Source organism: Aptenodytes forsteri, unplaced genomic scaffold (assembly GCF_000699145.1).
Source record: "Aptenodytes forsteri isolate BGI_AS27 unplaced genomic scaffold, ASM69914v1 Scaffold105, whole genome shotgun sequence".
Taxonomy (NCBI): domain Eukaryota; kingdom Metazoa; phylum Chordata; class Aves; order Sphenisciformes; family Spheniscidae; genus Aptenodytes; species Aptenodytes forsteri.
The window spans coordinates 32,891-43,541 of NW_008796112.1; the positions used below are offsets into that span (position 1 = coordinate 32,891).

At 40.0% G+C, this 10,651-nt stretch overlaps 1 long non-coding RNA gene across 3 annotated transcripts in view; it reads left to right on the forward strand.

Annotated features, from left to right (window-relative positions):
* The window catches only part of LOC103905398, a 40,585-nt gene extending 29,934 nt beyond the window's left edge, over positions 1–10,651 (forward strand). For all 3 annotated transcript variants that reach the window (XR_657945.1, XR_657946.1, XR_002086297.1), the window contains exons 3-4: positions 9,283–9,340; positions 9,485–10,651. This is a non-coding gene — a long non-coding RNA (uncharacterized LOC103905398). The remainder of the gene's footprint in view (positions 1–9,282; positions 9,341–9,484) is intronic.

Sequence of the window (10,651 nt, forward strand, 5' to 3'; positions counted from 1 at the left end):
ACGTCCTTCTTGTAGTGAGGGGCCCAAAACTGAACACAGTATTCAAGGTGCGGCCTCGCCAGTCAGTGCCGAGGCCATTTATTAGCTAATCATTTGTAGTGTCAATGGCAAAATCTTTCTTTTGATGCTTTCTAAACACAGCCCTTTTGTACTCTCGCCCAGAATTTCTAGGAGGGTGTACAAAAGAGCTGTGCAATTAATAAGCAGCAAGACTGGTGTCTCTGAAAGGAGTTGGCTGTACTGTACATCCCAGAGCAGTACTTTAACGTGTGCAACACATGCAGCAGTTATAGCCGATACATCTAGGGAGCACTGAACACCTGCGTTAGGGACACAGCAATGGTGACAGATGTGCAGCAACTCTGATACATATAAAAAATACCAGTTGCTGTGCAAACACTGTGCAGTTAAAGGGGGGTTGCTACTCTCTGTAGTGTTCTTGAACAAAACATGTGAATGCGATGTGCTGTGCAAGCGTGACTAAGGCCAGTACTTGCAGAACTGGCAAGATTTACTGGCATGAAGGATCTCTTCACAGCCAGCATGTATTGAATATGGACTTTGCATCTCACTGGCTCAGAAAGTGCAAGTGAGACAGAGCTGGACAGAGCTGTACTGCTGAACCCTTCAGGGCTGTTGGAATCCTAGAAATCTGGGAGAAATAGAAAATAAACCTTAAGCCCACCCAGAGAAACAAGCAGAAAACCTTTCTCTTTGTGTGCTTTTTTTCCTCTCACCTGAAAGAAAACACTTCCTGAAGCATTCAAACATTAGCCCAACCTAAATTTTAATACTTTTTTCCAGGCAATTTTTTTTTCTGATATCCAGAAGTATTTCTTCAAGGTAGAATCCAGGCTAATGCAAGGACAGGAACTGTGGATTTTGAATAATGGGGAAATTGAAACAATCTAGGACACAATTGGAGTCTGATTCAGAAAGAAACCGGGAATAGAAAGATAGTGCTGGAGAGCACTTCCCAATGCTTCAGGAAAGTTAAACAGCTCAGGTGAAGCACAGGTCTGAATAAGTATAACTCTTGCCTGTTTTGTCTCAGCTGATGAGCGTCCCCTCTCTAGCCCTCCTGGGTCTGTGTCCTGCCTTGCCTTTTTCACCACTAAATCAGAGAAGAAAAATCAGGTTCAATTTGTTAACCCATTTCTACTCTAAAATTCTCATGCATTGGCTATCATTTTCTCATAAAATCACAGAAAAAAAAACCCAAGAAAAAGAAAAAAAACCCAACGACCCCCCCCCCAAAACGAACCACCCAGTGGAGAGGCTAATGGCTGAAAACTTGAACAGGGAAAAGCAGTGAAGATGAGAAAGTGAAAAACGTGCAGGTTACTTCAGGAGGAGACTGTGAAGGCAGGTGTTCAAAGGGCAGTGCTGGTCAGCGGTAATAGGAGTTATTTATAAGAAAAAAACCCTACCAAACATTAACAAATCTAGTCATATTCATGTGAGGGCAGAGGCAGTAAGTCAGGAGGTTAACTGGTGTATACCACTTAGCTCTTCTTGCATTTTGTATGTAAAACAGTGCATCTTGGCATGAATTCTTGCTGGTACGATTTTAATTCAACTGTACCAGCAAGAGCGGCCGTTTCTAAACCCGGGTGCTGTTCATCCCAGTTTCAAGGCTGATGACCCTACTTCCGTAACTGAACTTCACTGGGTTCGTGTCTTCAGTGGTGAAATGCTGAGGCCCTGCTTCTTGGGGAACTGTGGCACTGAAGGGACTGTTGTCTTTATATATCTCTCGAAATGAAGTCTTGGGAGCATGGTTTTAGCAAACTCGGGGCTGCTGTGCTGTGTGCTGGCTCCCCCGTCCACCTTTTACAGCACAGACAATTCATTCACAATTTACACAAGTCAAATTAGTAATCAAAACCGTAATGACTTAAAAATGTAACTCTGCCGGAGGTAGCTGGAGGACTGCTGGCTCACTGTGGCTCATTGTTTCCACCCTGGACGTGAAAAGAAAGGGTACTGGCTGCTAAAGAGAGAGGGTGCTGGGGAGCTCCCCTGGGACCGCTCGCAGGGGATCTCCAAGGCGGCCAGGCTGGGGCAGGCCGCTTACACTGGAGCTTGCGTTAACTTCTAATTCAAAAATCATTGGAAGCCAAACCTCCTCCTGGTTCGATTACGAGCCAGTTTTGGGGGTTTTGTTTTTGTTTTTGTATGGGAACTTAATTGCTTCTTGCTTGTGTTTCACTAGATTAAGCTGAAGTTGTACTTTAACACAAGTGAAAGTACCCTCGATACTTTCCCCCCCCGTTTCCTCAGTAGTAAGGCTTGGGGATGCGGGTCAGCGTGGGGACGAGCTGCAGGCGCCATGGGGAAGCGAACTGCCCCCCCTTTCCACCCCTCAGCTCTGCTGGGTCCTAGTGCCTCGCTGCTGCCGAGGGTTTCTCATCTCAGCTCAGTGCCTCGTAGAACTCTTCAAAATAACATCCAACAGGTTAGGAAACGCTGATCCAGTAAACAAAAAGCAGGTCACCTCTCAGGATCATGTGCAAATCCCGTGCAAGCCGTTTCCTAAAATCAGAGGCTGTGTTAGTCTTTTATTTGCGTTACAGAGGTGGTGTTTCCCTAAGGAAGAATTGACTCTACCCCGACATTGAGTTGTAATACATGCCGTCACTGTGACTAGGCAAGTATTTACTCTGTGAGGCTGGCGTTTACAGGTGAACAAAACCTGCACCAGGGAAATGTTGCCATCAGTTTCCTAAAGCTTTGCTTCTCTGCATTCAGCAATGGGCATCACGCAGACCTAGAACTGGAGAAGTGCTTGTAACAGTTTTGTTCCACTCTCTCCTTCTCTTTGCCAGATAATGGAAACTCTTACGCATTTAAAGTATGTTTTGGAGCGGTTATATTTTGATGTGTGAAACCTTCAGCTTATCTTGGTTTTGGCCACTTAACTTATGAAAGCAAAGGAGAGCAATAGTTTAAATAGGATTAGAGATGAATTGTCTCTACTCCAAAAATTGATTTGCGGAGATCTTTTCTGTAATTCTAACTAGTGTTACTATGTACTATTGTACTAATATGAATACAAATTTGCTAATCTAACAGATTTTGTTATAAATGAAGAAGGTGGTTTACACAAGGATTTTGGTTTAAAGAAGTTTTTCAGAGGAGCATAGTATCGGCTTACAGGTTTACTGAGCCACTGAAAGTAGCCAAATATCGATATCTACCTCTTCTTTCCTTTCCTGTTATACTACTTCACAATTTAGCTCTTACTTTTGTCAGTTTTGATATTTCCTGAATGTGGGAACAATAATATTAAATGATGAAAAACATGTTGAAATAGAGACTGAGGGGTTGGGAATGTAACCTAAGTATGTATTTGTTTTAAAAAGAAAAAAAAAAATCATCTGGCAGAAGTTAGTTGTATATTCTTTGAGAAACTAGTACTCTGCACTCCTGTTTGTTTCCACAGCTTTCAAAAGTTAACAGGCCGGGACTGACAGACACAATGACAGGGCAGACAAAGGCTGTGCAAGGTCTCACCTCGTCAATACATACTTCCTGATCCTCCTCAAAAACCCAGAGAATTTTGGAGGACTAAATGCAGAAGATGAAAAACTGTAGGCGTACAGGGACAAACTCAGTCCTGACAAGTGTAGACACAGCTCCTGCTGGCTTTGCTAGGAGCTGCGTCCAAGTCAAAGCTGAATTAGGTCCAAAGTGTTGGTGTAAGGCTGCGGTAGCACTAGTGTAGACCTGCCTTGCATAAGGTTAGGCTACAAGACAGTGCTAAAGCTTTTCTGTCCTAAATAACTGTGGGAAAATGGGTAATAGTTAAGTGGCCTTAGAATAGTTCCATATTTTTGACAACTGTTAAATGTTTGTAGTGCTTCCTGTATGAAATATCTGGTGTGTTAAATCACAAAACAGTAGAACAAAGAGGGGGCATAAATTTAAACTAGTTAAAAGAAAGTACTTTACACAACGGACGCTATTCCTTGCCCCGGTAAGAGAGTGTAGGGACAGATTGTATCAGTTGGTCTAATCAGGCATTAGACGAATTTGTGATGACAGATCCATAAACTAATGGGAACAGTTAGCATAACAGTAGTAGATGTTGGGGGAGTATGAGGGAAACGAATAGTAGAAAGCAGGCAGATGTGTGCTTTCCTCTGGACAGCTTCTCTTGCTGCTCTTGGAGATCAAATACTGAGCTGGATGGGCCACTGGTCTGACCAATAATGTGTTTCTAGTGTTCTTAAACTTCGCTATCTTGTGATTTATTTTTTTTAATTGAAAATGGCAAGCTCCTGCTATTGTGGAAGTCAGCAAGTTGATCATCCTATCCAAACAATATGGAAGTGAAGCAGTTTCTTGTTACGATGACCACCATCTCTTACAGTCCTATTGAGACCAAGTTTTGGTGTGTAGGAACTGTAAGGAGATCAAGACAACAAAAGATGTGGAGGAAAGGGGAAAAACAGGTGATCTTTAGGAACAGAAGGGGAATGGGGGGGAAAGGAGGAAGTTGGAGCAGGAGGATGCTAAAGCAAATGGAGTAATATGAACAAAAGAAGTGATTTCCAGAAAATAGAGATATGAGGAATCCCTTCTGATCACTAGTGAGAAGGCTTGCTTGCACTTTTTAAGGCTGGATTTGTATCCCTAAAATGCCACGCGTTTAGAAGCCTGGCAGTTTTCCCTTGAAAGCTATAAAGTCCTGAAGGGGCGGGGAGTTTCTCCTCCTAAGCTCCCTCCTCAAATGAAACCCAAAATAACCAACAAGTATAAAATCAGTAATAAAAGCAAATCTTACCATTTTGGGAGTGTCCAGCTCAAGCTTTTTTTTTTTAATAGAATTTTGTGCTGAGATACTGGATACTAGCTTATAGAAGAATCAGCATACACACCAACACTTGCATTGTTTGACTGGCAAGGGTAGAGTAAATCTGTGGCCTTTCCTTTTCCTAGCCCTTTAGGAGCAACTTCCCTCATGAAAGTTTTAGCAAAGAAATAATTCATGCATGCTTATTGCTTCTTTCATGCTTGTATGCTTTTTAATGGTAATTAAACAGTACATGTCTTAGATCCAAAGGCAAACCAGATTCTAGTGTGCCTGACTCATTTCTCCTCTCTGAACAAAAAGGGGAAGCATCAAACCTGTATGTGAGGATGTCTTACGTTCTGGAAGGCTAATACCTTTACCACTGCACCTCTTACGTAGATATCCTTAGACAGATATCCAATACTTTCCAATTTTTGCAGTAATCGGTTACAGGAGGGGAAAAAATGTATTCTCTCGTGCATAGAGAGAATTTCTTGATGGTCTGAAATGTGTAACAGGGCTTTTCTTATCTCTAAGATGGATTAAAGCAGGTCTTGAAACATGAGAACGTTTGCCTTTTCTCATAACATGGGTTAGCTAAATAGGGATGCAGAAAAACTGAACTAAGGAGCAATCAGAACAAAAGGATCTCTTGTAATCCAGTATTTCCTCAGTATTTGTTAGACCTACTAACAAATATTTTTGTTACAAAATTTTTCTTTGCTCCTGCATGTGCAGCTTCTCTGGTAGTGAGTGCTGGTATAGATGGATCAGGACTAAACAATGATACAAACCCGGTGATAAGCAGGTTAGCAGTCGGGTAACTCACATTGATGCAATGTGTATATATATTACACTGAGCGGAAAGTGAGAAAGTTCCTACCTCTGAAACGTAGTAACTGGGAGTGATCAATGTTAACGTCAGTGGTTAAGAATAAACAGCTTGTTGGGATGTGTGTGTTTGGGGTATTTTTCCCCCATTGGAAAACATTTGTGGGAGCAACATAAACTCAGGAAGGATCCCAAACTCCATGTTTATAATTGTCACAATGCTGTTTATAATCATCACAATAACCATCATCATGCTCTACTTAATTTTATACGTAATCGGATGGTAACATTTTCAGTTGAAATGTTAAAGCTATTCAGATGTTTTAATATCACTCATAGATGCATACCACCCTACTTTTCTGAAAAGAGTGAATAAGCTAAATTCTTCCATAATCTATTTACAAAATTGCATGAATACTAACATTGTATTAACGTACAGTTTTCAGTAAGGATAGCACCTTTTGTGTGTGCTTGTAAAGCTTAACACTGGAAGTACTTTAATACAAGCTACAGAATAATAACATTTGTTCAAATGCTTTGAAATGTATATTATTGATTATTTTTCTTTTCTAATTTTGCCTCTTAAGGATCATTTTGTTGCACGTGTCCTGTTTTCTGTCCCTTACAATAATTTCTAGAGCCAAGAGAGATGTTGAGATCTCAAGGGTAGGTCACACCAATTATTTCTGTTCTGAAGAGGGAAAAATACACAGACAGACTGATGCTGTATTAAAGAATGCAATACGAACTCAACCTGTGGATCAAAGAATCTACAAATAAAGCCCCAGATTTAGCTCTCCGTTAAAGTTTCTCTTCTATGTCAGTTTTCAGACAGTCATCAGTAAGGGAGGAACTCATGATGCAGAATTGTGATAAAAATGTTAAAAATAATTCCGTCAACAACCAGGCGTAAGCCTACTGGAAAACAGGCTTCAATAGCCTTGCTGTTTAAAATGATGAATTTTAGCTGGAACTATGATATGCACTGCGTTTCTTCCACAAGGTGAGATTGTAGTGATATGACTGTAATACAGGAGGGAAATGTCACCTTCCCTCTTTTTTTTTTTTTTCTTCTTGGGTTTTTCCCTCTCAAGGCTTGTAAAATCATTATAAAACAGTTTTTCTGTCTATAGTGTGTATTAATAAGGAGTACCAGAGAGTAGTTGTGATCTTATTTTTCTTTCTGCTTTTTTCCACATTTGGAAGAAAGTACTTTTTGTTTGTTTACAAATAGCTGAATTTAGTTTTACGTTGTTACATAAAAATGGGTAAATCTGACTTGACACCTACATCCAGTTAACCACAGGAAGTTTTTCACCTGGCAAACATTACAACATTTGAAATATTCCTTCCTTCCAGATACTGAACCAAAATTTTCTCTATTTAAAATTACATTTAGTTGCATTTTCTTTAGAGACATCTTGTTGGCAGCCGTTACATTAAAAAGGGGAAACATTCAATTCATTGCAATTGATCTGTGTTAAAATTAATTTACAAACCAAATAACTTTTGGTTACGATAAAGTAATCTCAGTTATATAAGGCGACCTTTCTAGGTGCAAGACATTTTCAAGTACCTTCAAGTCACCTGTAATTTTACAAGACAAAATGCAAAGGCTAAATTTTTAGATAATGAATTTTTAGATAGTGTCAGTGACTCATCTAGACCAACTGATTAGAAAGTCTGCAAGAGGAGATGCAACCCTTGCAATAACTCAGTGCGGATCACAGGGCTGATCAGTGTGAGAAAGAGACGATAAGGCTAGAAGTCTTCAGTTCGGCAAAGAGACGACTTGGGATGTGACAGAGGTTACAAAACCATTAGTGAGATTAGATAAAGACTAGCTGTTCAGCACCTCTTCTAATACGAGAACTTTGGAGACGTCACATAAGCCTAGCAGAGTCAGGACACGTACTTGATGCAATACATGGTAGACTTGTGAAGCTTATTTCCAAAGGATATTAAAGGTCTACTTGTGTTGAGAGAGTGAAGTGGTACATGGAATAGAAATACGCTGAGGACTGCTAAATGTAGGGAGCCATATCTGACTCGGAAGGTTCCCTGGGATGAAAATTGTTACAGTTTGGAAGAGCATTTGGGGAAAGTGTTGTATATTTGTAATTTGTGCCTTGCCCTTCCTCTTTCTTACAGTCTTATATGACAGTGTTGAAGACAGTGTGCTAGTCCAGCTTTTGGTCTGAATTGATTGAACTGATCTCAATTTTGTATGTTATGTCCTGATTTGGTAAATAAGAAAGGATGTGACCTTGAAGTAGATTTTGAATATGATTTTGTTGGTTTTGCCATGCGGAAAGACTGCTGGACATTTGAACCACAGTGAACACAGTAAGACTTAAAGTAGGTGTCACATAGCTAGGTAAAAATGGGTTCCATCTGGCTTCATGCTTCTGCTGACAGATTCCGTGATCAAGAACGAGTGCACTGTGGATAGGCAGAGGATAACTTCATTGTGCATGGCGGGTACACAGCAGCATCTTTCACTGATCTGGTAAATGGACTTAAGTAATGGACTTAAGTCACTTCTCTGTAGAAGTGACCCTGCTTCATCCAAGTCTGTATTGAGAATCCCGTGGAAACAAATCGTATGAACGCAGGAGGCAAAGAATTTTCTCTCCAGTGTTTCCCAAAATGGGAAGTGGGCATACTACTCTAGAAATGGCACAAGAGGTATTCAGAAAGGGCATGGAAGCAGGTCTAGATTTGGAAGCAGCAGAGCTTTGTCTGCGTGGTTGCTGCTTTTTGGGCTAATTAGGGACAGGAACTGAATGACGGAGTTCATTTGTGGAGAGAAAAGGGGTTGAGCAAGATAATTAGGAAATGCTGGCCTAGGCAGGTCTCTCTGATAGTAACAAAGAGGAAAAACTCTGCTTTGTGCCCTTAACTTGGCAGCAGATAGCACTGCTGCACTGACTCATTTGTTAAGGAGAGAGGACTATTAAATTTTTTTACCACTCACTTGACTCAAGAACCCTTGAAATAGCAAAATTAGCATATTACCATGATATTTTGGGGCCTTCGACTCTTATTGAAGCAAAGATCATTGACTCAGTTTCCAGCTGGACTGGGCTGTCAAGTGGAGTGCATAGGGATACTGGTAGGACAGTACTTCTGCGGTACGTTCCTGTTTGAAACTTCTTAACCTGACTGATATGCTCGGGCATGCCAGAAGGAGGCTTTTTTTTTTCCTTGGCAGAAGTTGCTGGCTTATGTTTAAAAGAACTGGTCTGGAGCTTGGCATTTTAATTATTTTGATTCAACTTTTGGTTAAATTGTTGCTATTAAATAAAGTATTAATCTTCTGGAAAAGACATTTAATTGGCTGGGAATAATCCTGCTAGACAGTGTATTTATTTACTTTAGTTTAAATCTGTTGCTGCTAGGCTTTGGGTTTCTTTTCCTGAAGAAACACTAGGAGGAGAGGTAGAAACAGAAGAATAACATCATAAATAGAATTTTTATTCTGAACTAATTGCCTTGTTCTGAATTGCATAAAGCACTTGATCTTTTTCACTACAAAATTTCATGACAGAAGGATCATTAATATTAAAGATAATATGAAATGCAAAAGTATTTGTTGCACTTTAGGTGGAAGCTTCTCTTTGCATGATATTTTACTGTTCTTGTTTTCACAGCTAAAATTAGCATGTTGTAGCTGAATGTGATGTAGCAGCAATATGGCCATAAGTGATGGTAAGTGAAGTGAAGTACCATCAAGTGATGGTAAGTTGCAGGCTGGTTTGATTGAAGAAATAGAGAATTAAGTTAGATTCAGTCCCACCAACTCAAATAAATGTTACTCTCATCTGTTCTTTACTTTACTTTTAATTTCCACAGGCCTTTTCACTTCACTCCAGCTCTGATGGCTTCTCAGGATGGAAAGCCTGTATGCAGGCTTGGAAGGAACTGTCTGAATTAGGTGCAGTCCCTTGAAACCACAGGCTCCTCTGTAGCAGAAACTGTCAAGGAGGATTCCCCAGGACTTGCACTTTGTATTTAATTTCCCACAAGCCACAAAACTCTCCATTACCTTAAAACAACATATTTGTACAAAAGAACTAAACTACCGAAGTCTGCAACGTGTGACAGGAAGGGCACTGCCGTGTCTCCGCTTCCTTCAAGAGCTAGGAATGTGCTTCGGGTGCGATACATCATGAATGTTTTTACTAAAGAAACACTATAGTTTATAGTATTATTTCTAGTCCTACCCAGAATGTGAAAAAAGTGCAGTTCCCAAAATCCTAGTAGAATTTGTGTCTAAGGTTCTGGACTTCTCTCCCTATTTTTCTCAAAGCGTATCGTAATTTCTTAAACAAGATGTTCTTAACTGAGTTGAGAACATTATTCAGTATAATCCTTTTCTTACGGTCTTTGAGACACTAGAAAGTGACTTTCTTTAGGGCTGGATGACTGGTGAGTCTAAGATGTGGTTTGCAGTTGGGATTCTTTATTGTTTTCCTTCTTGAGAATTGCTTAGATTTCTTATGCAAAAACTTCATATCTCATTTTTACTGTAGATACTAAGCCTGAGTAAGAAAAAATATTTTCAGAGGCTGTATAGAAAGGTAGAATACAGTGTAATCATCTCATGCACGCTAGCATAGCTATACGCATGTGGAAAGTGGTGGGGGAAGTACAAAGGGAAAGAAAGGAGCTGACTTGAAGATAAAGGTGGTAGGAATTGGTAAATCTGTCAAAGTAACACTGTACATGTAACCATTTTGCTTGTAAATTAATGCTGCTCTAGCATTTATTTTGGTACGTGTGTGAAAACGACTCAAAGATCAGAAAGTCACAGAAGTAGCTCAATAAATGATTAAGACACTGTATTGGATAGTGAAGGAAAATTGCCTCCTCTCCTTCTAAAATGTCATCTGTAGTTTGATGTGAAATTACTGCAGTCTTTACAAAACTGTGTATATGTTTTCAAGACAAGTTGGTGGGTTTTTTTCTGCATGGTGAAAAAGGATCTCCTAATCCAGCAAAAATAAAATAGGCCAAATG